Here is a 24,313-nt window from a genome sequence, read left to right as displayed (position 1 = left end):
GGGGCAGCGTGAGACGGGTGTAAAGGTGGCCCGCCCACCGCAGCCTGGGGCTTGTGGTGGCTGGGACACCCTGAGGTGGTGGCAGGGAGATGGACTGAGGGGCAGCTGGGCAGCTTGGGGAGCCCCTCCACAGACAGCCCTGGGCATCACCGGGGCATCACAGATCCAGACCTGTGATGAACTATAGATTCCCCTCCGGTTTATTGGGCCTAATTATAGTGGTTTTCAAAGCCAGGAGTGAGGAGATGATATTAGAACTTCTGTTTCTGTTTACTTATATCCCATCCTTTTCCTCCCCTTTTAATGGTGAAATACACCATCCCTGCTGATAGGAGCACAAACATGTATGTATGCTGTAATAAGTGACTGTCATCACCCAGGTAACCACCGCCAGGGTGAAGAAACAGAATGCAGGCTTGTGCGCCCCGCCTCTGTCCTGACTCCCCTCCCCCCCAGAGGTAACCACGATCCTGACCTTTCTGATCATCAGTTCTTGCTTTTTCTTATCGTGGAACCACTGATGTCTGCAGTCTCTATCAGAAGAGTTCAGTTTGGTCTGATTTTGAATTTGATACAGCTAGGACGACACTGAACGCGTTCTTATGTCAAGGTTATTTCCGCTCCACAGTTCATTTGTGAGATCCGTCCAGGTTATAATGTGTAGCTCTCGTGTGTTCATTTTCACTGCTGTGCCGCGTTTCCCTCTGTGAACTTGCCACCGTGTGGCTGTAACCAGCCTGCTACTCGTGGCTGTTGGGGTTGCTCTCATTTTTCAGCTACCATGAACAGTCCTGTAAGAATGTCCTCGTGTGTGTTTCCTGGTGCACTGGTGCGTGTATTTCCCCAGAGTGCCCATAAGCCTGAATGGAATTGCTAGAGCCCATGGTTTAAGAGGGAGAGGCCCAAGCAGACTCCATGCTGGGCGCGGAGCCTGATCTGGGGCTCGATCCCATGACCCCGAGATCACGACTTGAGCCAAAATCAAGAGTCAGATGCTCAACCGACTGAGCCACCTGTGTGTCCCACCTTTAGTAAATATCTTGTTAAGTGATTGTGCCAATTTATTCCTCACCAGGGGCACCTGAGAGTTCCTGTCGCTCCGGATTCTAGCCAACACTTTGTATTGCTAAAAACTGTTAACTTCTTCCATGCTGGTGCATGTCGCTGTATCTCTCCTTGGGTATAACTTGCATTCCCCTTTTCATCCTTTTTTTATCGATCTGTTTTTGTGGGGGTTTGCTGACCTGCATGATCTATTCATATTTATGAGCAATTTATGAGAAAAGAAGCGTGTACTGGGGATGCTCGAAATTTTGTACTCCTAGCTGTGTGCGGTCAACATGGCTGAAAGACTGTGACAACGGTGAATGCCAGGGAGGGCTCCAGGTTGGGAGGTAGGAGGACGGTCTTCACAGGGGACCCCCAATGGGGCGGCCTCTGCATGGGCCTCTTGCCCAGCACGTCTGGCAGCGGAAGCGGAAGGCTCTAGGACTAGAGTCCTCAGTAGATACCGTGCACCTTAGAATCAGCAGGTGTCTGTCTTTCAAGGTCTCCTTGGGTGGTTGTTCTCAACTGGTGGTCATTTTGCCTCCCCGGGGACATTTGGCAATGTCTGATGACATTTTTGGTTGTCACAACTCGGGAAATGCTACTGGCATTTAGTGGGTAGAAGCCTGGGATGTGGCTGAACATCCTGAAATGCTCAGGCCAGCCCCCCAGCAAGGAATCCTCCGGCTGCGAGCATCAGTGTTGAGGTTGAGAAACTCTGACCTGGGAACAGAGCCAGGAAACTGAGATTTGCCATGAACTTGCTGCATAGCCTTGGGGAAGTCACTTTAGTGCTTGAAGCCTTGGTCCCCTCCTAGGGACGGTGAGGGTGGCAAGGGGGCTGTCCCTCCCCTCCCCGAGACTGCTGTTAAGACTGGGGAGAGGGGCACTTTGGGAGGCATCCCTGCCAAGGGGCATCTGCTCCTTGTTTCCTTTGTGATACCAGCCCCTCCCCCTTGACTGTGCTCCCTGTCCCCTGAACTGGAGGTGTCAGGTGACCAGCTGTGAGCTCAGCCCTGGTTCCTGCTATTCCAGGCCTCCGGGCTGTGGGGGAACTGCCCCGAGGGCCCCAGCCTTTTGATGAGGGCAGCAGAAATGAGGGGCTCTCTGGGGAGCCCCGGGGCCCAGGTAAAACCATTTCTGACTTTGTCCTCAGCTGGGTGGGAGTCCAAGGTTCTGTGGGGTGATAAGAGGTGCCTGTCATACTCTTTATCTGAGGCCCCGTTGCGAGTCCAGGCCATGAGGGGTGGAAGCCAGAGGTCGGTCTTGGGGGCTCTGTACACCCAGGCCAGCCTCCTACTCATCCTCTGTGTTCTTTCAGGTTGCTTCCCTAGGGAGGGCCCAGGCTTGGGTCAGAGTCTAGGTCAGAGCCCCCTGGGCCTCTCCGACCTCCCTGTTCTAGGAGGCACTTTGCCTCAGTGGCATCTCCGACCTTCTCCATGAACCACAGCCTGCCTCATCTTCTTTCTACTACCCTGTCCCTTCCTGAGCCTTACTCTCACGCAAGGGCCCAGGAAGCTTACCCACCTTGAGGGACAGGTGACAGACAGTCGCTTCATCATTGCTTGCCTTTGTTGACAAGGACTATTCCCTGTCAAAGGCAGGAATCCCTTAGGCACCAGAGAGAAACGCTGGTGAAATGAACGTTTGTTTGACAGGCTGTTAGAGAAGTACTTTGAGGGCTGAGGAACCTCTGAAATCACATGTAGCAAGAGTGTGTTGTCGCAAGTGAATTATTATGTGGTTGCTCGTATCTTCCCAGAACTTCCTAGAAGAATCTCGGTCTCAGGGTCCCTTCCCAGGTGGGCTATGTCATAAGACTGTGAACCGGGTGTCTGGAGGCCCTGGGAAGGCCCAAGGCCAAGGTGGCAGATAACGTGGTCAGTCAGGGAAGGGGGGCACTATGGGTCTTCAGGCTAAGGATCCGTGCCTCCAGGAGGGGCTGGGAGGGTGTGCAGGTTAGGGCTAGGCCTGCACTAGACCTGGTAAGGTTCCCGAAAATTCTTGCCCCTCTGTGCCTCTTGATCTTGGGGCAGGGCAGCATGGTCTGTGCCCTGTGAGGCTTGGCTGTGTGGGTCATGGGGTCTGTCAGAGGCTCAGGCCGGGAGGACGGAGGGCCCTGTAGGGGTCCTGGGCCCCAGGGTGGGTGAGTGAGATGGGGCGAGTCGGGTTGGGAGCCTGCCTGCGCTGGTTAGTCTTGTGGGTGAGTGAAGCCTTCCGGGCGGGCGTGCGGTTCCCTCTGCACTGTGAGTAATCCTCGGCCACACTTGCAGCTCCCAGGGGATTGTGCAACTTCCTCTCAGACTGAGGTGCAGGGGGCTGGGTGAGAAGCAGTGTTGGGGAGAATGAGGAAACTGGGTCTGGCACCAGGGGCAGGGGCCTGGCCCTGGGCTCTGGCCCCCCAAAGAGCTGAGCTTTCTCGGGGGCTCCTTCCAGGGGACTCGCCTCTCCCAGGTATGAGGGAGCATGTGTGCACACACACATGTGGTTGGGGTGTGTGTGTGTGTGTGTGTGTGTCTCCTGTCTTCGGGGAGGCAGGTGAGTGGGGATGAGGCCCCAAGGCCTGCATTGGCATCAGAGTGTCTTCTGAAGGGGATGGGGAGATACCCTGCAGGGTCTGGATTGGGGGAGCGGGTGGCACAAAGGAGGGGCCTCTGGCCAGGTTCCGGGTGGGAACTGGGGATGGTGGAAAGTGGGGGGAGTCAGGAGTCCGAGTAGCTAGCTCTCGCCCCACTTCCGAGGAGCTCTGCTTCCCTGGACAGCTGAGCCCAGCCCTGCCTGCCCGGTCTCCACATCTCTAGGCTTGTTTAGAGGCTCTGGTGAGGAGATAATGAGGTGCGTAGCCAGGCCACACAGCACATACCTCCTTACCTCAGGGATTGGGAGCAGATACTCTGTTGGCCCCGCCACTCTGCAGCTAGGTGGTCCCGGGGTAAGTCACTTAGCCCCTTGGTGCCTCAGTGTCCTTGTCTGTAAAATGGAGAGAACAATCATAGTGCCTCCGTGTGGGTTCATTCTGGGGACTAAAAGACTTAATTCACGTAGAGTGCTCAGCGCAGTGCTTGGCAAGCAGTAAGTAGGCGCTCTGCACAGGTGACCCTTCTCCTGGCGCAGAAGCATGTTTGGGAACCGCAAAAACCCGCCTGCTGTTCCTGTGATTGTTTTTGATGGCGGGGCTTTGCGTTGGCCTTGGGGACGATAATACTAAGCGCCCACCTTTCCCAGGCCTTACTGCATTTCAGGTGCTGTGCCAAGTGCTTGCCCCGCAGTAGCCCCTCGGCCCTCAGAGGCTCCCTTGGGGGGGGGGCGCGTGCTGTGTCATCACATCACCCATTTCATAGCCGGAGACATGGAGGCACAGAGAGGGTGAGGGATTTGCAGGGCAGTGATATCAGTGAGGGGGGACCGCAGAATGGTCCCCTGGAGCCCGAGATGGGACTTGCCGCCCTATCCCAGCCCCTTTCCTGGGTTCAGGTGGAGGCGGGTTGGGAGGAGGGAGCAGGGTCTGCTGTGAAGGCAAGAAGGCTAGCTCGCCTCCAGACCTGCAGCGCAGGGCCAGTCTCCAATCAAGTAGCCAACCAAATGCACCCATGGAATGGCTTTTTAGTGCTTGGAGTTGGAGTGAGTTTCCTGCCAGTGTGTGGACTCAAGAGAGGGGCTAAAGGCCCTCAGCTGGGGGTGGGAGGGCGGTGTGGCTCAGGACTTAGGAACGTGGCCCCAGATTCAGACAGATCTGGCTCTGAATTCTGCCTGAACCATGTGCTGTGTGACATTGGGCCTCAGTTTCCTCACATGCAAAATGGGGATAGTAAGAGCCCCTGCCTCTTCGGGCGATGGCGAGGATAAAATGAGATACCATAGTAAGGTGCTTAGCACAGGCCTGGCCCAGAGTGAGTGTCTGATGATTATACAGAAGGTCATGTGCTGGGTGGGGAGTTTGGGCCACACAGATCTCCCTAGAGGGCTATAATTTGAACTGTGGATCAAGGCCCCTAATGGGACCCTAATTTCTGGCCATGAAGTCAGCTTAGTGAGTCTCAATGAACATTTTTTTTTTTTTTCAGTGAGAAAGAAGATCTAGAGAGGACATCCAGGTGTATTGCATGGTCTTGGCCAAGTGTTGTTTTGTGCAACTTTTTTGTTTCAGGTTCATATGTGTGTTTATGTGTGCTACACATACGTGTGTGTGTGTGTGTGTGTGTGTGTGTGTGTGTGTGTGTGTGTACTGGGCCAAATAAAGTATATTTTTTGAAGATCATGGTCAAGATATTCACGATCACTTCCTTAGAGATTATCTCCCTCTTGTGTAATGTTTACGGAGCACCTACTGAGTGCAAGACCCAGAGCCACATGCCAAGGGCTAGACTGAGAATTGTGGGCCCGATTCTCAGCATGGTGAATGTGGGTGACTGGGCCCTATGGGGGGGGGGGGGGTCAGCTGAGGCAGAGCCTGAGGTGGCCAGAGAAGGCTTTATACATGGATAGGGACAGTGTGTGTGTCGGGGTTACAGTGCCTGGGGTGAGTGGTTGATGTGGGGTCTGGAGCTAGAGAGCCATCTTGGGAGGTGGGGGTCCCTGTCCTGTCTGTGGAGCTCTGTAGGGCCAGGTCTGGCTGGAGTGTCCATGCTAGCTAGAGCAGGGGACTGGGTGGGGGTCATCCCAGGGCACTGGGCAAGGGCTGTGCCCTTCTTCTCCGGCTGGGGTTGGGTGGGGGTAGAGGAAGATTTAGGATTACTGATGCTCCTCCCATCCCCAAGATTTGCAGGATCTACAGTGACTCAGTAAGACCCAGGGCCCATGCCTTAGCCATTTCCTCCCCTGAACCTTGGGAGCCTCCTGAGCCTTTTCCCCTCTACTGCCCCAGCTGGCTTTAATGAATCTGGCCTGGAAACTGGATCAGTCCTGAGCCCTGGTCCAGGGTCCAGAAGCCTTTCTGCTACTTAGATCTCTGCCCAGGGCCAGTTGGGGGCTGTTTCTTCACCTGTAAAGTGGGCATACTAGCCCTTGAGCAGTCGACCTTCTGGTTGGTGATGCTAATCTTGTGACCTGTGTGGATGAACTGGCTGTAGGAAGTGTGAAGGCTTCTGGGTGGGTAGTCCTTGTCATCTCTAAGGCTGAGAGAGCTGGGAAAGGTCATGAGCATGTCAGCTGCCTGACTGGAGAGCCCCCGCCTCCCCACCCCGTGACCTGGGGCTGTGGAGCAATGGTGGGGAGAGGCCTGTGACACGGTGAGCTGGGACTATCCCTGGCTCTGAGGGGGAGGTGGCCTTTCAGGGGCCTCAGAGGATGAGACCCAGGTCAAACCTGGGTCTGGGAATCCCAGCTTCCAGAGTCCTCCCCTACATGGGGGCACCCTCAGAGTCCCAGCTTGGAAGTGTTGCCAGGTGGAGGGGCAGTGCTCGGGGACTCATTGGCGGAGGCCAATATCCAGGAAGCCATGGGGGCTTCTAGCCTGCTGTGCCCAGGGCCCAGAGGCTCAGATGGGAGCTCCTATAGCAGAATGTGGTGTCTAATGATAAGGTCCTATATACTGAGCACCTGCTCCCCGGCACAGTGTTAAGCAGTTTTGCACATTTGCAAATTTAATCTTCACAATGGCCTAAGACACAGGTCTTTTATTATCCGGTTTTATAGGTGAGCAAACTGAGGCCCAGAATGAAGTCTGTCAGCCAAGGTGACCTAGCCTAGTGAGTGGCAGGGCTGGGCTGAGGCTGTGAGCTCTGGATTCAGGTTGCCAGGGTTGGAATCTAGGCGGTACGACTGACTGGCTGTGTGACCTTGGACACAAGGGACTGAACCTCTTTGGTCCTTTAGTGTCTTGCTCTGAGAAGTGGGGATAACATCAGTGCTTTTACTCAAGGGTTGTTGCAAGAATTGCAGGAGGTAATGCAGGTGACCTGCTGCCCATAATAAGGGCCCAGTAAATATGATCTGCTTTATCATCTCTCCTGCCCGCAGCAGTAACCTGCTGGGTGACCTGGGCCAGCTGTCCGCTCTGACGCCTTCCTCGTGTAGGGGAGGAGAACTTTTCCCTTCTTCCCTTCTAGTTTCTTTGGCTGGCCTGATGATTAAATCTACATAAGACAAATTGACTGAAGACAAACAAATTTAATTTTGTATGTACAAGATCCCCAAAGATATGAATGTCCAAGAAGTGAAGCAAGCAGGCAGCTTTCATCCCCTTCAGAGAAAGAAACAATACATTTGTGAAGAATGGATGAACGAAAGGGGTTTGGGCTTGGTGTCGCTTAATTAGTAAAGAACTAACGAGGGTTGTTTATATATCCTCGGGGCCCTGAATTCCCTGTTTCTTGCGCTAAGGGTGTCTCTCCGATTCCTTGAACTGGGAGGGTGACTTTCAGGTGGGAGATTCATTTCCTGCTCTGGGGGACCCAAAGGAAGAGCAAGGTGTCCCGCTAGTACCTGCTGTCTTTTCACTAACTTTAATTCAAAATAATCAGTATGCCAGAGCAGCATATTTTAGGGTGGGATGTTTTGTTCCCCTTTAGTTTTACCTGAAGTCTAGAAGCTGAGCTGGCGAAGTGCTCATTATTTCATTGAATTAGTCTTGAAAATAGGTCAGTTCAGTTAAACAGCTGTGTTTCATTTTAGGAGGCGGTGATGTATCTGGGCTCCTAAAGTAAGGCCCATATCGTGTGAGAAATCGGGTATTTAATAAGGCATTTTTATGGGAAGAAAAGAAAACCAAAGATGAGTGGCTGGAGCCGGCTGTGATCCCAGTTTCTTAGTTCTGCAGGCGGCTGGTCGAGAAGGTTTTGAGATGTCAAGCTCCAGGCATCTGCAGAAGGAGAGGGGGCAGACGGGAGCGATCCGCTAGGTCTTCCTGGTTTGCAGTTTGAGTGTCTCTGGTGGTCTCCTCGGAGTGGCCCACACAGCAACAGGCACGGAGATCACCTCTGCGTGAGTGGTTTCAGTAATGTCTCTCAAGTTCCCCTCACATTGTTCACGCTCTATAGGGCTTCAGGGAAAAGGGCAGCTTTTGGTCTTGGTGAGTCTACGTTAAGAGTGGAAGAACACGGGGGCCGTTAGTTTGGAGAGTTGTAGCCAAGTGTTGGAGGAAACAGGTAGAAAAGAAAACTTCATTGATTGTTCACAGTGGAATCTGATATCCAAAGGATGTGCTATCATTTTTCATCAAAACAATTTTTATTTTCTCTCCAGTTATCCCCATGACTACCAAAGGTCATCAGAGTAAGACTAACTTGTTTGCAAAATAGGTTTAGTTTGAGTAAACTTAACTTATTATTTATAGAAATGCAGCAAGAACTTGTTACTGACTATAGAGAATCTTTTCATCTGCTCTGTTGGAACTTTTCATAAGGAGTCTCAGATTGGGCTTTCACAAGCCTCTTGAGGCTAGGAAGCTGAGCCAAGGACTTATCGTCAGGCTTTACCTGCAGTAACTCCTCTTTTCACAAAGTCTGCAAAATATCCTGAGGTTTCTGCACCTGCCAGGAAGTGACCTTCCTTACTCACCTGGTGAGGCTGCTGGGAAGCCTGTAAGCAAGGTACCAGGCTGATTTTTCCAAGGGGTTTTATTGGCTTCATAAAGTCAACCTTAGTTCCTTAAAGCTGTCTGGGCATTTCTGAGTCTACGCATGGCTCCCTCAAACATGACATTCCAGTCAAAGCCTTGGTAATATAGCCAATGTTTCCAATGGTGTCCTGTTATTAGGAAAATAGATGTTTATTGAACTTGTATAAATAACTATATTGTCATGAAAACAAAAATGCTCACGAAGAGTTTTCAAATTCTGGAGGCATCAGGTAGGGAGAAGAAGGTAAATGTTTCAGTTCTACTTACAAAGGTGTAATTTACCAAATTGCTGTAAGTCATGGTTTTCTTATTTATTTATTTATTAAGATTTTATTTATTTATTTGACAGACAGAGATCACAAGTAGGCAGAGAGGCAGGCAAAGAGAGAGGAGGAAGCAGGCTCCCTGCTGAGCAGAGAGCCCGATGCGGGGCTTGATCCCAGGACCCTGAGACCATGACCTGAAGACAGAGGCTTTAACCCACTGAGTCACCTAGGCGCCCCTTATTTATTTATTTATTTGAGAGGGAGAAAGTACAAGCACGGGGAGCAGCAGAAGGAGAGGGAGAAGCAGGATCCACACTAACAATAATGACAATAAAAAATTTTAAAGGCAAATACAGAAGGTTCTGTAGTTATGAGCAAAACTTAGGTCTTTTAATATTGAGAAGACTTAGTTTCCTTAAGTAATCAAAGGCCTGATAATAAAGACAAACGTAAAAGATTAAAAGAAAAAAAAAAGAGGGGCAGGGAGGGTGAAAAAAAATAAAAGCCTAAGGAAAAAAAAAAAAAAAGAAAAAGACCTTCTATAATCTCTTATCAGGAGCAGACCAATAGTCTAAGAAAACTTTGTCCTTTAGCAATTTTAGTTTTATAATAGCTGAACTGTTGATATTAAAGCTTAATTTTAAAAACACTTCTAGTAACAATTTGATTTTAGCCAGATTGTTCGCACAGGGTAAAATTCTCTCATACTCTCCCTTTAATTTTTTTTAAATGTATCTTCATACCTCATACCTTTTCTAACCAAAAAAACCACACCCTACTTTTTTTGCATAGAGTTGTTTCCCTTACTATTTAGTGGTGATTACACATGTCAGTTAAAATGTTTAACCCTTAAGAATTTTAACTTAGGGGCACCTGGGTGGCTCAGTGGGTTAAGCCTCTGCCTTTGGCTCAGGTCATGATCCCAGGGTCCTGGGATTGAGCCCTGCATTCGGCTCCCTGCTCGGCAGGGAGCCTACTTCCTCCTCTCTCTCTGCCTGCTTCTCTGTCTACTTGTGATCTCTGTCTGTCAAATAAATAAATAAAATCTTAAAAAAAATTTTTAATTTGTAGTGAAAATTAACAAGTAAACAATGGTGAACCGTATATTACACCAGCAGTCTATAAATTGGCAAATTTGTAGATACGTCTTAAAATTTCTAGAAGCATGTGCCTTTTTTAATACTGAGATCTTTTAATGTGGCCTAGACATGTTTAACATACTGAAATATCTTTAATTCCTCCGTAATAGGAAGACAAAATTAGGTAAACTTATGTTCAGTAATTAATGTTTAATGTTTTATCTTACTTAGTAAGGATATCGATATTCAATGAATTTCTGTTATAAAACTTAGCAGACCTAATGGTGGAAGTTATCAAAGGATTTGGAAAACCATTTTTAAAGTAGATATATATAAGACACAATTATTTTTGAAAAGTGTATGTAAAAAAAGTCATTAAAAAAAGTTTACATAGGGGCGCCTGGGTGGCTCAGTGGGTTGGGCCGCTGCCTTCAGCTCAGGTCATGATCTCGAGTCCTGGGATCGAGTCCCGCATCGGGCTCTCTGCTCAGTGGCGAGCCTGCTTCCCTCTCTCTCTGCCTGCCTCTCTGTCTGCTTGTGATCTCTCTTTGTCAAATAAATAAATAAAAAATCTTAAAAAAAAAAAAAAGTTTACATAGACACTCTTATCCCATTCATCTATCTAAATTACCTGTTTTAAACATTACGTTTAGATTACCTACAAAAACTTCATGAGATATTAGACAAAATCAGACATCATCCCAAGCTGTTTTTCTCACTGACAAATTTTGTAACGGAAAACATAAACTTACTTGACTGGTAAACCATGGTCGAGTAGAAGTTGTATGTTTGCATCATAATTAATGCTCATAACTCTGAAGCCACCTCTGTTTTAATTAAGCCAACAAGCTTCAACAAGCTTTTAATTCCCAAAGATTATCCCAGATCAGTGTGAACTTTAAAAAAATTGGGGTTTAGTTTTCATAGTTCTGAGTGCTTGTTCCCCCAACTCAGTAGAGCTCTTTTACAGATTAATTTTGGCCGTCACATCTGGAGGCAGAAAAGTGTCACATATCTACAGGATACATACAGACACATGTCAATATACAGAGACACAAACAGACTTTATAGCCATTGTTGTAAAATTTTATACGGGAGTCAGGTGCCGTAATACAAAACTCACGAGTTTATACAACAGTTGGATCCAAATTGTGTTTCCAGCGGTTGGGACAGGTTAAGTTTACCCACTCAGATGACTAAAGCTTTTTTAAAAGAACGTTTGTGGGCCAGACACTTAAGATTTTTGCTTTAGCCCAATTTTCAAATTGTTCCTTTTTTTCTGCACCTGATGAAAAACTTCTCCCTAAAGTTTGCATTTCAAAGAATGGCTCTTGGAAGATGGGAGTGGAAAATCTCTATCATGAAGGCACAGAGAATGTATCTAAGTTTTCCCAAGGAGTTTTGGGGTATATTTGCCTCTTATCGGAGATCTAGAGTAATTCCTATTTACATTTTTCCTCGTTTTTCTTAAGTGTAGGATAACTCTGTTTCTAACGTCCTGATCTTTTACAGTATCTACAAGCATTCTGAGATGAGTAAGTTTGGGGTTTGGTAAAGACAGGTGGGATTCAAAGTGTCTAGAGCCACATTTCTGGCTTTATAGAGATTGGCAAGACAAAGACAGTTGTTTCCAGTCCCTCAAGGACTGGACTGTGGCCTGAATATCAAGGGGCTGACCTGCCCATCCAACTAAATTTGCTTCTTTATATCAGAGAGATTTCCAACTTCGATGGGAAAATTTCTACATCAGAGAGATTCTGGCTTTAAAACAGTGTGTCTCAAAGTCTATTAAAACATTTAACAAAGGCCTTCTTGGACCAATTCACCTTGGGGGGGAAGCCTCTATTATTGTTCCTATTATTGAACATCGACCTCCAGCTGATTCATTTCCTGATCATTTGTAGGAGGGCCTGGGAGAAATTCTAGTCATCTGTTTTCTCTGTGAAGAGGGGGAGGGGTGTTCCCTCCCACCCGCAGGCCATCTGGCTTGTATGATAACTATAGTATAATCACGGGTGGGAGTAATGCTCCTTAGTAGCCTGCGGAGGTCCCTGTGAGCGGGGTTGTGAATGACCACTCATCTTTCTAAGTCTTCTTCAAATTTGGTAGGATCTTCTCAAAGCGGAGACAAACGTTCTTTGTCATTTCATCTTGTTGAAAAAGTCCTTCAGCTAGCCACCCTATTCCTTTGGGTCTTCTTTTTAATTTGATCTTTCCATAGGTATCAATAAGGCAGTTATTTAGAGTGAGAGCTCTTGGATTGTGTGTGTGTGTGAATATAGAAGTTAGTCCAGTTCAGAGAATCCATAGTCATTGACAAGGAGGATCTTACATTAATCTTAATAGTGACTCAAACCAGTAAGCCTTTTAATGACTTAACCATGGGGATTAGTGGTGTTCCTAAAGAGGGTGCAAAAGATGCGGCCCTTGTAAGATCCGGGAAGTTCACCCAGCATTAGTCTTAGAAAGCAAAGACCTTTGTTGTCATAGGTGGTAATAATGGTATAGTAAAAATGGCATCTCTGTGGTCTTTCACGGAAACATCAGATGTCTCCAGTTACAGAAAAACCTGCTAATTTGTGACCCCGGGTGGGTGCTATCAGAATGAGACCTCTCCAGCACTACCAAGACAATGCAGGTTGAGATGACCAAGGCCTTTGTTGGATTGAGACCCACTTATGACAGATTGCTCTGAGAGTTGACATTGTCAGATGAAGAGAATGCTGCTTGTGGCTTGGTGTCTTGGAACCCCAGTCTATTCAACTGGCCATCAAACGTATGACGGGACATGTGCCTTCCTGATGCTGAAGACCAGAGAGGATATTCTCACGGATCACAAAGCCAAGCTCTCAGGACATAGAATAAGATGAAGGGAAAGGGACCCCTGGTTCTCCTCTGTATGACAGACGACAAAAAAGAGAAGAAAACAGTGACAGTCTCGGGCCGTCAGAGGGTTAATAGAAAACAAAAGTATTATAATACATTTTTACTAGAGTCGCTATACCCAAGGAATTAGTTGACACAAATATTTTCTCTTCCCAGTCTAAATTTAGAAAAGAAAAGGACTTACCACTCTTGCTTTCGCCAGCCCCAGCAGGCAGAGATCTGGAGGACTGATGTGGTTAAGAATTTTTACCTTCTGCTGACTCCTGCTAGAAGTCCAGAATCTCTCTGCTGTTCCCGGAGTGAGCATTGTCCAACCAGCAAAGAGCCCCATGTTGGACACCAAAACTGTAGGGGAGGAAAACCTTTTCCTTCTTCCTTTCTAGGTTCTTTGGCTGGTTTAATAATGAAATTGGCATAGGGTAGATTAAGAGGAGAAAAACAAATTTAGTTTTGTATGTACAAGAGCCCCCCCAAATATGAGGCTCCAAGAAGTGAACCAAACAGGCAGCTTTTATACCATTTAGACAAAGAAACAATACATTTGTGAAGAATTGACAAAAAGAAAGGGATTTGGGCTTGGGGTAGCTAATTAATAAAGAAGTAACAAGGTTTGTGTCTACAGCCTTCTGGGCCCTGAATTCCCTATTTCTGGTGATAAAGGTGTCTGTCTACCACTTTGTACAGGGAGGGTACCTTTCAGGTGGGAGATTTATTTCCTGCTTTCAGGGGCACAAAGGAAGGGCAGGGTGTCCTTCTTGTACCTCCTGTCTCTTAAGTAACTTCAATTCAAATTAATTGATATGCCAAAGTGACATGTTTTGCTCTCCTTCCCTTGCCTCTTGTTGAGGATTATTTGGGATGAGAACCCTCAGTGGGTTATGAGGGAGACCTTCATAGAACCAAAGTGCCAAACTCTCTGAACCCCCAGAGCCGCTCAGAATTTTAAGGGGCTTGCCGCTAACTGCAAAGTCCTGCTGCATTTTGTTTGGGCCTGCTTCAAGCTTTCATGTTTCCTGCTAGCCTTTATAGGCATTTGCATTGGTGACCCCAGATCAACTCCAGGGCACTCCAGTTCTACTCCAGGGTTTCCCCAGATGTGTTATGTTGAAGGGTTTGGTGGTCAAGCAGGTGTGGGAGACGAGGGGTCAAAAAAAGGAAAATGGAAGAGAAATAAGTCAATCAGAGAAGGATAATTATCATATGATTTCACTTTTATGTGGAATTTCAGAAACAAATCAGAGGATCATAGGGAAAGGCAGAGAAAAATAAAATAAGATGAATTAAGAGAGGGAGATGAACCATAAGAGACCCTTAACTATGGGAAACAAACTGAGGGTTTCCGGAGGGGGGGGGTGCAGTAACTGGGTGAGGGCATTAAGGAGGGCATGTTGGTGTAATGAGTGCTGGGTGTTATATGCAACTGATGAACCACTGAAGTCCGCCTCTGAAACAAATAATACACTATATGTTAATTAATTGAATTTAAGTAAAATAAAATTTTTTTTAAAAAGAAGGAAAATAAAACCCCAAATGGTTTTCTTTGCTGCAGGACTTGTCAGAGCCTTCGATGTACTTATATTCATTGTGTACCTCCAGTATGTGGTTGTGATATACTGTAGGGTATCTCAAAGGCTTGGTGTTCAAAACTCCATTTTCCAGATAGAGAAACAGACCTGGAGTGAAGCCTAGAAAATGATTTCCCCAGATCATGCAGTTGTCTCTGATAAAGCTGGGACTAGATCCCAGGGTTCCTGACTGCATGGCCAGTTCTTTGCCTAGGCCATCCCCTCCTTTCCCTCCTTCCTCCATTCTCCTCAGAGAAATGTTGTATGTAGTGCTGCTCCCTTCCTGAAGGTGCCTCACTTTTTTCTGGCCCCTTCCCTCTGGCTGCCAGCAGGATTAGAGCATGTCCTAGTCCCTCTGGGCATTCACTGATGGGAGATGGGACTATGCCCAGCACATAGGCTCTGGGGAGCTACTTGCCCGGCTAATGCATGGCAATATTAGGCTGCACCCCAGCTGCGGGGCCCTAGCTAGTTAGTTGGGGTTTTTTGAGTCCCAGTTTCCTCGGCTGTGTCAGGAAACTCATCATCTGGTTTGTCATCTGGAGTTACTGAGAGGTTCTCTTCTGACACTCTACGTGAATGTACGCTATTCGTTTTCAATTCATGTGCAGATGCCCACGAGTCTAACTATTCTTATCATCCTTGGGGGGCAGTGAGGGAAGAACATGGAAAAAACGAGGGAGACCCCTGGCCGTGGGATCTAGCATGTTCGCACTCCCAGATTCCATCTCGGCCCCCACACTTGCTATCTGCCCTTTAGGTTGCTGCTGTCCTTCTGAGGTCCCAGCTCCCCCACCCCCCATCACCTATGAGGTGGGCTGGTCTGGCTGACTCTGGGACCCATTTTGCGGTGAGACAGGATGGGTGGGAGCTGGGGCACGGTGTCCTACTTTTCTGTGCGGGGAGTTGACATTCAAGTTGGGGAAAGAAGGTCAAGCATCTCAGAGTCTCAGCACAGCTCTGCGTTGAGCTGGGTGGCCTTCTCCAGGCCTGCCTGCCCCTTGGTACTACCATTCACCTAGGGTGGCTGGCCACCCGGTCCATGGAGGGGGAGGGCATGTGAGCGTGCCCATGCCTGTGTCAACCCAGCCATTGGGGTATAGATCCCCTAGGCCCCCTGTGGACTGTGGTGGGCTCTGAGGGAAAGGCCAGGGGATGGGCCAGACTGGGCTGGGAGGTGAAGGGAGATGGAGCCTCCCTGGCAGAGTGTCCTTTCCTGGAGGGCTGTTTGCCTGAGTTATTCTTAGCACTGACTCATTAGAGCGTTTATTTTTAGCCCTGTTTCTAAGTGTTGCCAGCATCTGGTGCAGCTAGTATTGAAGGGGGTAGGGGTGGCAGGGGCGACCCCTTTGGGCATCGCCGGGGACTGGAGCTACTTGCAGGAGGATGAGGACAGAGTCTTCTACTCCCCACACCTTCACGACTTGCAGCCAGGCACACAGTTGGTGTCCTATTTGTGCTTTGTGCCTTGTCTGCTCTCTTACTGTCTCATCCTTCCAGCTCCGAAGCTCCTGTGGCGGGCGGGGTGGTGGGGGAGGAGGGGGATGAGTGCTCCTCAGGTGTGCTTTCCCAGGCCCACCGCTTCGGAGGTCTCAGTTGGCTTCTGACTGCTGCAGAGAGGGGCCTCAGAGGAGAGAGACAAGCTCCCAGCTCGGGGCCCTCGTTGTCGCCTCCACCAGAGGAGGAGCCGGCAGACATAGGGGAGGAGTGTCGCGGTGGTTAGGTGTGCGTGTGCGTGCGGGCTTTGCAGCTGGACCACCTGGGGGCCAGCCCTGGCTTTGCTCTTTCCCATCTGGGTGACCTTGGGCCAGTCGTCCACTTCTTCGTACCTCAGGCTCCTTATCTGTGGGCTGTGGATGGGAGTCGTGTTTTGAGGATGAAGATAAGACCCGTTGAAGTGTCGGCTAGTATGTGTACATAGAAGGACGTGGTGGTGACTGATCTTATTACTTTTGTTGTTATTATTAGTGATGAGCAGCTCTGTGTGCGCCCTCTTTGGATGTTGGAGTGAGCTGGGTAGGAGGCTTCTGAGCGTTGCTCTGAGTGAGGTGAAGCTGGGGATGGGGCTCAAAGGGGGGGGCTTACCCCCAGGCATCGTGAAGGTGATTTCTGTAGGGCTGTAGTAAGGAGTGGAGAGGCAAGATGTGGGTCGGAGCGTGGGCTTCACCCTTCCTGGGTTGAATGAGTTGCTTGACCTTTGTGAACATCCGTTTTTTCCCCCACAAGACAGCGGTGCTAATAGGCCATTGAATTCTTGGTGGGCCCACGGCAGGAGCTGAACCCGAGAGACCGTGCGGGGTGGGGTGCGTTGCTGTGGCCCTTTCCCATGAGAGGGACGTGGTGCTGCTACCTGGGGCGTCAGGGACGAGAGCCTGGCCTAGAGGCTTGGCGAAGGGGGCCTGTGGTCCTGGCTCTCCCTCAGCATTGTGATCTGTGCACATCGATGGCTTCCCTGGGCTTCTGTGGGGCAGCACAGAGACCAGAGAAAGCCGGTTTTGAGACTCGTCCTCCAAACCCCAGGGAATGATTCGGGGACTGTTTGAGCTCACAGGATGGGGAGGCCCCCAGCTGGAGACCAGGTAGTCTGGCCCTCCCCCATCCACACAGAGCTTCTTCATTCTCGCGGTTTACATATCAAGGTACTAGGTCCATTTTATCTGAAAACAGGGTTCTGCGGCTAGAAACAGCCCGGGGATCTCTGGTGGGTGACTTCCCAGGCATTTTATCTTCTGACCAGCATTGAATCTTGAAGGTGACCTGTGCAGGGGGGATCCAGTGTCTCGTGGGCACTGGTGCCCGGAGAGTGCCGGGGCTCCCCACAGGGCGTGGGGGCACAGAGGGGGGATGCCGAGCACTGCCCTGGCCTGGCTGCCTGCAGGACAGGGATGCCTTGAAGACAACCCTCAATCCCAGAAGCAGACTCTCAAGGGAGGGAGCGAGGGCTGAGATGGAGCGGAAGGGCCCTTGCCTCAGCACTGGCACATAGTAGGTGTTCAAATACCTCAGAATGAATAAAGTGATACTAGTGCAGCCTTCCAGGAAAACGGTACCCCTCCCATGGTGGCCGGTCCTCCCCACCCCCCCCTTCCTGTTCCTTCTTGTCCTCGCTCTGTCTTCCCTGTCGCCTGCTGCTTTGACCAGCCTGAAGCTGCCTCAGCCCTGGGGTCCAGGCTCAGCCATGCTCGTAAACTTGAACAAAGACACTTCTCAGTCAGAGCCCCAGTTTGACCATTGGTAAAAGGAGAGTGGTGGGCTCAGTTTCAGAGGGTCCCTTCTGGTGACCAGCCTCTGTTCTCGGGGCAGGTGGCACGCACGCACACACACACACACACACACACACACACACGCTTGCACACGCACTCACACAGCTCCAAGAAGTGGGCCTGGCTACCAAAGGTCTCCTTCCTCTTCACAGGCAGGAGCCCCTCAGGTTCTCATGAGGTGAGAGTGAGGGTGCTGCAGTGATCTTAATGGGGCCCCCAGGTCATGATGTGCTGGAGCTGGGACTCCGCTCAGGACGAGGGGGCCCCTGGGTGGGAGAGGAAGGGTGGGCGTCTGACTGTGTCCACTGGGCGCGGCCGCCACCGTGACTTTTGTGTGTGACCTTCTGGGAGTGTGGGCTGCCGCCCACAGGGCACATATTTGTGTCGTTAATGCCTGGGTGTGAGGGGGTATGTAAATGGGGGCAGTGAGGGAGCAAGGGTGTTGCTGTTGCCAGGAGCTGCCAGGGCTCCGAGGAGAAGGGAAAGGGATTTCATGCAAAGGAGCCCTTTAGTCTCTGCATTTTGGCCAAAACCTAAGGGATGGGGTGGCCTGGCTTCCTTCCTTCCCCTCTCCTGCCCCTGGCCTCCCAGCTAGCTGCCAGAGGCCTGTGCTCCCCCTCCCCCTGCCACAGGGGGCGGGGACTGCCTTGATCTGCAGTCTGCCTCCCCTCTCAGGGGGTTTTGGGAGTTCATCTGCACCTGCAGCTGTGGGAGTCAGTGTGGGGACCAGGGGGCTTCTAGGCCTCAATTTCAGGCACTAGGTAATCCCCTGAGCCCGAGGAAGTAGTCTGCAGAGGACCAGGCTGGGATGCTGTGGTTAGTACCCCATACTGGCCCAGTGGTTTTCCAGCTTGAGAAGACCTGCCAGGGAGGGGACAGGAGAGGCTCCACCTGCCCACCGTCCCTGCCATCCCTGCCCAGCCTGCTGGTGACTCATTCCCCTGGGGAGTGAGCCGGCTTCTCTCCTGTGGGTCACCCAGGGCCTCAGCAAGATCCGGGTGGGGATGGGGAGGGGATTGGGATTGAGGCTCTCTTTCTGGGGAGAGGGTCCCAGTGGACTTTTCTTATACCTCCTCCTGGCCCCTCAGGCTACCTTCCTTTTGCCCACGGTGGAGGTCACAGCCCCAAATTACAGAATGGGTCCAACATGCCTCACAAAGGAGCAGCCCAGTGGGGCAGCTGGATCCAGGACTCCCTAATTCCCCAGTGCCCAACACTGAGCACGTCCCCATTCCACTGCCTGGGCTCATTGAGGGAGTGGGTGGTGCCCGGCTTCCTACCACCCCCCCCCCACCACCAGTGGGGCCGAGCAGCCTGGGAGGGGTGGGGAGGCCCTCTCCAGGGAAACGAATTCCTGGCCTGACCCCAGATGCCGGCCTGCCCAGCTCTGCTCCAGGGTAACGCTGGGCATACACACAGCCCCATTGTAGGCCTGGGCTCTGTGCCCACTGTGGGCCTGGCACCAGCTCTATCAACAGCAGTGGCTCTCAGTTCCTCTGCACCCCCTGCCAGGGCCTGAGCTTCTGCGCCCTTGGTGGGGCGGGAGGAGGGCCAGTGGTCAGGGTGGTGAGCATGTCCTGAGTGGAGGACCATCCAGCTACCTGAGGAACCAAATGAATACATTTGTTTGGGTGTCCCCAAGAGTGGAGTAAAAGAACAGGGAGCCTTACTCCCACCATGCATGTCGGGAAACTGTGGCATGGAGACACATCAGTGACTTGCCCAAGGTCACGCAGCTACCAGGCGCTGGAGCTTGGGGTTGAGCCCAGGCAGCCTTGGGGCCAGAGTCTGGGCTCTCTGCACCACCTACTTCCATGTCAGGGTTCAGGAAAAGGCAGGCCTTCTTCTTTTCACAGCCCAACTTTGGGGACTGCGGCAGCCACTGGAAAGTTTATGTTTCCCAGGTGGAAGGGGGCCCAGGAACATGAGTGTCTAGGATCCCCATGTGCTTGTGAAAAGTGTGGTAACTAATTTCTGAGGACAGTGTGGGTGGCTAAGTGGGCAGAGCAGGTTTCCAGAGCTGGAAGGCAACTCTGTGCCTCAGTTTCCCTGCTCCACCTGCACCGTGTATCTCCTGTGCGTCTTGCGAGGGCACAGGAACGTAGAGGTGAGGTTCGGTGAGGGCTGGGGCCTGGACCCTTGCACTTTTCCTCTGCTCCACAGACTGGTGGGGAAGCCCCCCTTTCCCAGTCTAGATGCCCCTGGGGGCAGGGTGCCAAGGCTTCCAGTTGCTTCTATTCTGAGAGTCCGTCCTGAGCTGCCCCATCTCCTCAGGTTTCCCAGCCTGAAGGGACCTCTGAGGCCAGGCAGCCTACAGAGGGGCAGTCTGGCTCTAGGCTGTGCGGGGGTCCTGCTTCTGCCTCATGCCCATGCCCCTCAGGGCAAGATAGCCGGTGCCCAGATGCCACTCTTATGGGGTCTGTTCCGTTTCTCACTTTCTGGGCTCTCCTCCACCCCATGAGCCATGACCCCTGGGGCTGGAGAACTGAAACTCCTCCCCTTTGCTCAGCCCACCCTCCTTGGCCCTGTCATCCTAGGCGTGGGGCCTAGTCCCCTCCTTCGGTGCCACCTCAGCCCTCTTAAAAATGGACAGGGCATTTTGCAGTGACCACAAGATTGTGCAAGGCTAGGCATGGGGACAGGTGGAGGAGAGAGAAACTGGAAGAGGGCACTGAAGCCAGCTTCCTTCCTGCCCTACCCTGGAACCCCGTCTCCCTCCCCACTCTGCTGGGGCTCATCTTTCTCCTTTCAGGCTGTTCCCACCGACCAGCCAAGACGTCTCCATCTGAGTGGACACATCCACGGGCTTCTGGACATTGATGGGGATTGGATGTTCTGTGGAAGGGGGACTGGGCAGGGGAGCAGCTGGAAGCCCGGACTGTGTTGGGGAGAAGGGGTGAGGAGGCCTCCTCAGTGCCGCCTGGGGCTGTGTAAGGGAGGGCATTCTGGAAGGCTTGAGGCCTGGTAGGGAGCTTGGCGAACTTTGTCTGGCAGACAGTGGGGCGCCATTGGGGGTGATGGAGCAGGGAATGACTTTTCTTTGTTGCTCAGTCCATTTTGTTTCCACTCCCTTGTTCTCTCAGGGCTGTTTTCTTTGTTTCTCCAGAGACAATAAACCCTTCTCTCTGCTCTTCAGCTCCTTCTGTCCGATTCCTGCTCACCCCTCCCACATGTCCATACTCTGTTCTTGGCTTCCTCTGTCTGCCATCCCGGCCTGCTCCCCCTGCCTGGCTTTGTCTGGCTTCCCTCCCCCTCCCTAGCCCCTGACCCGGCTTCCCTGGGTGAGGGGCTGTGGGCCTGGCAGAACCTCACGGGCCTGACATGATGAAGACGGAGCCAGGAGGATGCCCCCTATTCTGACATAGCTCCCTGCACCCTTCAGAGAATGACCGACCCCAGTAGTGTGGCCAAGGCTCCTGAGAAGGACCTTGCTTCTCATTTGTCAGCCTGATAAATGGAGATACAGATTTGTCTAATAGAGAAACTGGAGAGTGATGGGCCTTTGTGTTCTTGTTACTAAATTTGGCAGCAAGGATATGGACCCGATGGGAATCCGACTGCAGACAACTACGGTATCTTTTCTCTCTCCTTTCAGACATCCGTCTGCCTACCCAAGTAGCCATCCGTCCAGTCATCAGATGTTTACTGAACACTTGTATTAGGGGCTTTACATTGAGTCCTTACAGAAATTCTCCAAGATGGCCATTTTCTGCCTCTTACACAGGAGGCTGGGAAGAGCCGAGGAAGTTAAGTGAGTTGCTGAAGGACACGCAGACAATAGGCGACATTATCTGGAATGTTCAGCTCCACCTGCTTCGAACCAGACGTTCTGAGTTCTTAGTGTGGAATCAAGTGGCCTCCCTAGGTGTCCTCAGTGTTTAGTCCGCACGCAGCCTCACCAGCGGTGCTGTGGACTGAATGGGCGTGCTGGGGTTCCAGGACACCGCAGCTCTAGAGTTCTCTCCTCCGTGCAGCTTGGGGCCGGGAGGCACTGCTGGTCTCTAGTCCTCTTGGCATTTGCCGCAGGTAACCTCATGTTGCCATCATTTCCCCCTGGAATGGAGGCTTCTTCACCACATAAAGTGCAACCTTGGCTCATCCTTGTTGCCTCTGTCCATTTGCGTCTGAGGGCAGTCTTGCCTCTGATGGGTGGGAAAGTTCTAGGTATGCGCTTGGCCGCTGCCGGTCTCCCCCAGCGTACACACCCACCCCTCCACTTCTCCATCGGATGGCCAGCCCCCTTCTAACGCCGGCCCTTTTACTGGCCTTTCTTTCTAAGCTGTGGAGTTAGCTGCTCTGTTTCAGGTCCTGACTGCCTCGTCAGGACCCTGGGGCCGAGACAGGGATGGGAGTCCTGGTACTTTATCTAGGAGGTGACCTGCCGTGGGACAGGATGAGCGAGACAGGGAAGGAAGGGAAGCCAGGACAATGTGTGTTTGGGAGCAGGGCACCTGAGGCTCAGGCTCACTGGGGACCCCTGTTTTAGAGTGACCTGGGGACAGGGTGGGTTCAGGGAACCGGGTGTTTATTCCCTCGCTGCCCTCGGCCCCTGGCTAAGGGCTGCTGGGGAAGGCAGGATGCTGGCCCCGCTGGTTCCTGGCTCGAACACAGAGGCAGGTGCTGGCAGCTGGCAGGTGGTGGGGGGTATGGCTGGGCCCTCACAGCCTCAGCTGCACTCACAGAACCTGGGCCCAGTAGTCCCGTCTGTCCCTTGGAGCATGTGTCTTGCCAAGCCCTGTTTCCACAGCTCCCTTCTCTCCGTGCCTATGAAGCTGCCCCTCCCAGCTGCCCTGGGCAGACCCTTCCGCTGGAGCCAGTCACCAGCACCTCATTCATTTTGTTCAACAGATACTTAAGGAGCTCCTACTGTGTGCCCAGGGCCATGGATAAAAAGAGGAAGCTATTAGGATCCCTCCAGGTGCTCACAGCAGAGGAAAGGGACCCAGCGCTCATGGGGTCCTTCCTAAGTGTCAGACACTGGCAGCCATTTCCAGGCCCCCCGGGAGGCAAGTGGACTTCTCTAGGGGCTGGACTGAGGTGCCAGGTGGCGCACAGCCCAGAGCCACCTTCAGTCCCCTCCCAGCCTCAGCATCCTGAACTGATTGTAGCGGTTTTGCTGACTTCCTTTTCCTTTCTCTCAATGCCCCTGCCTCTTCCCCTCCTGGGGCCACGAGCCCCATGGCTGCCACGTGGTTGTCTTCTAGTGCCCTCCCTCTGGGTCCCTATGAGGAACAGGATGCAATTTGTGGGTCAGTGGCGGGGGCGGGGGGGGGGGCTTTATTCAAGGGCATCCTTCTGTGTCCCTGGTGAAGGCTCAGCCCAGTGCCTACTTCCTGGAGAGGGGCCTCCTCCCTGCTGACTTCTGTTCCCATCCCACAGTCTCACACTGCAGTCTCAAGCCTTATGGGGCTCAGGGCTTGGGAAGAGTTAAGAGTGGGAAGTGGTGTGTAGGTAAGGCCTTAGGTGTGGGAATGGGGGGAGGTCAGCTGGGGCGGGGCACGGGGCAGGTGCTGGGCCTGATGATGGGTGCATGGGGCCACGGGCAGGCTGGCCAGCTCCTTTGGCTTCTCCCTCCAGCCACCGCCCATGGCCTTTCCCCTCAGGGTGTGTGGCAGCAGGACTCTGCCCGTGTGGGCCAACCTCGTGACCTCTGACATTCTCTCGCTCCATCTACCATGCACCTGTCCCACTTGGACAGAAGGGTGGCTGTTCTCTTGGGGCTGGCATGCTGGTAGGAGGGCTGGCAGGGGGACAGACACGGTTTATGTGGGACCAAGAGGTGGCCTGTATGATGAAGCTCTCTGTTGTTGGCTCGGGCCAGAGCTGAAGCGGCTTTGGTCCGGGGAGGAGGTACAAGGCAGGTACAGGTGGCTGCCCACGTCTCACCTCTGTGGGGATTGTTGGTTGGGGGAACCTGGAGAGGCGGCAGGACACGGTGGGTAGGAGATCACGAAAGGGAGAGAGCAGAGTGACGGGCTCCTCCCCCAGCCCAACATGCACAAAATCTAGGGCCCTTGGTTCCTCTCTCTGCCCGGTGAAGGGAACGGTGCTTCTTGTGTTTGAGGACAGAAAGCAAAGGTGGGCCAACTGCTGAGCGAACTTGGAGAAAAGGCTGGTGTTCTGTCCGGGCTCCGCGTGTGGCAGGATGGGGTGGGTGCAGGCCGCTCCCTCGCTCTACAGGCGGCCGTGCTGTGGGGGCCACTGCGTCTGCGGGGCTGGGGGTGGGGGGTAGGAAGAGGTTGGCTGTCAGGCCAGTTCTTCTCTGTCCTCCCAGATGGAGAAGGGGTCAAGGTGCCCACCTGAGTGTACCTGGGCAGGACAGAAATGAAGCTGAGTTTGGGGTCTGGGGCAGTGGCCAGTATGGGGGAAGCCCTGGGGTGAGCAAGGGCCGGACAGGACCCAGGCAAAGGAGCCCCTGATTTTGTGCCGCTCCTGATGTCCCCAGAAGGCCAGTGCGGGGATGGGGGTGGTGGGGGAGGAGGGCCAGTGTGTAGTGAGCAGAGGACAGCTCTCCGCTGTCCTGCAGCCTCCCTCTGCGCTGCCGGCCGCCCTGTCCCGCCCCCACTTGGCGTGAGTCAGACCGAAAGCAGAAGCTGCCAGACATTGCACAGGGTGAAGCGAGGCAGAACCAACTGTGCTATTTTGGAAC

The 24,313-nt window shown here is 52.1% G+C and overlaps 1 protein-coding gene across 2 annotated transcripts in view; it reads left to right on the top strand.

The window, feature by feature from the left end:
* The window catches only part of TFEB (transcription factor EB), a 54,246-nt gene that overhangs the window by 8,650 nt on the left and 21,283 nt on the right, over positions 1-24,313 (top strand). The window contains exon 1 of one of the 2 annotated variants that reach the window (XM_046005749.1): positions 3,402-3,501. The exons of the other annotated variant lie outside the window; for it this stretch is intronic. The gene's annotated coding sequence lies outside the window, so the exon portion shown is untranslated. Of the gene's footprint in view, positions 1-3,401; positions 3,502-24,313 lie in introns of those variants that run through there. 2 annotated transcript variants of the gene reach the window in all.

Source organism: Meles meles, chromosome 5 (genome assembly GCF_922984935.1).
Source record: "Meles meles chromosome 5, mMelMel3.1 paternal haplotype, whole genome shotgun sequence".
NCBI lineage: Eukaryota > Metazoa > Chordata > Mammalia > Carnivora > Mustelidae > Meles > Meles meles.
Note: the sequence above shows the minus strand (reverse complement) of the source record. Positions and strands in the feature narration are given on the sequence as shown.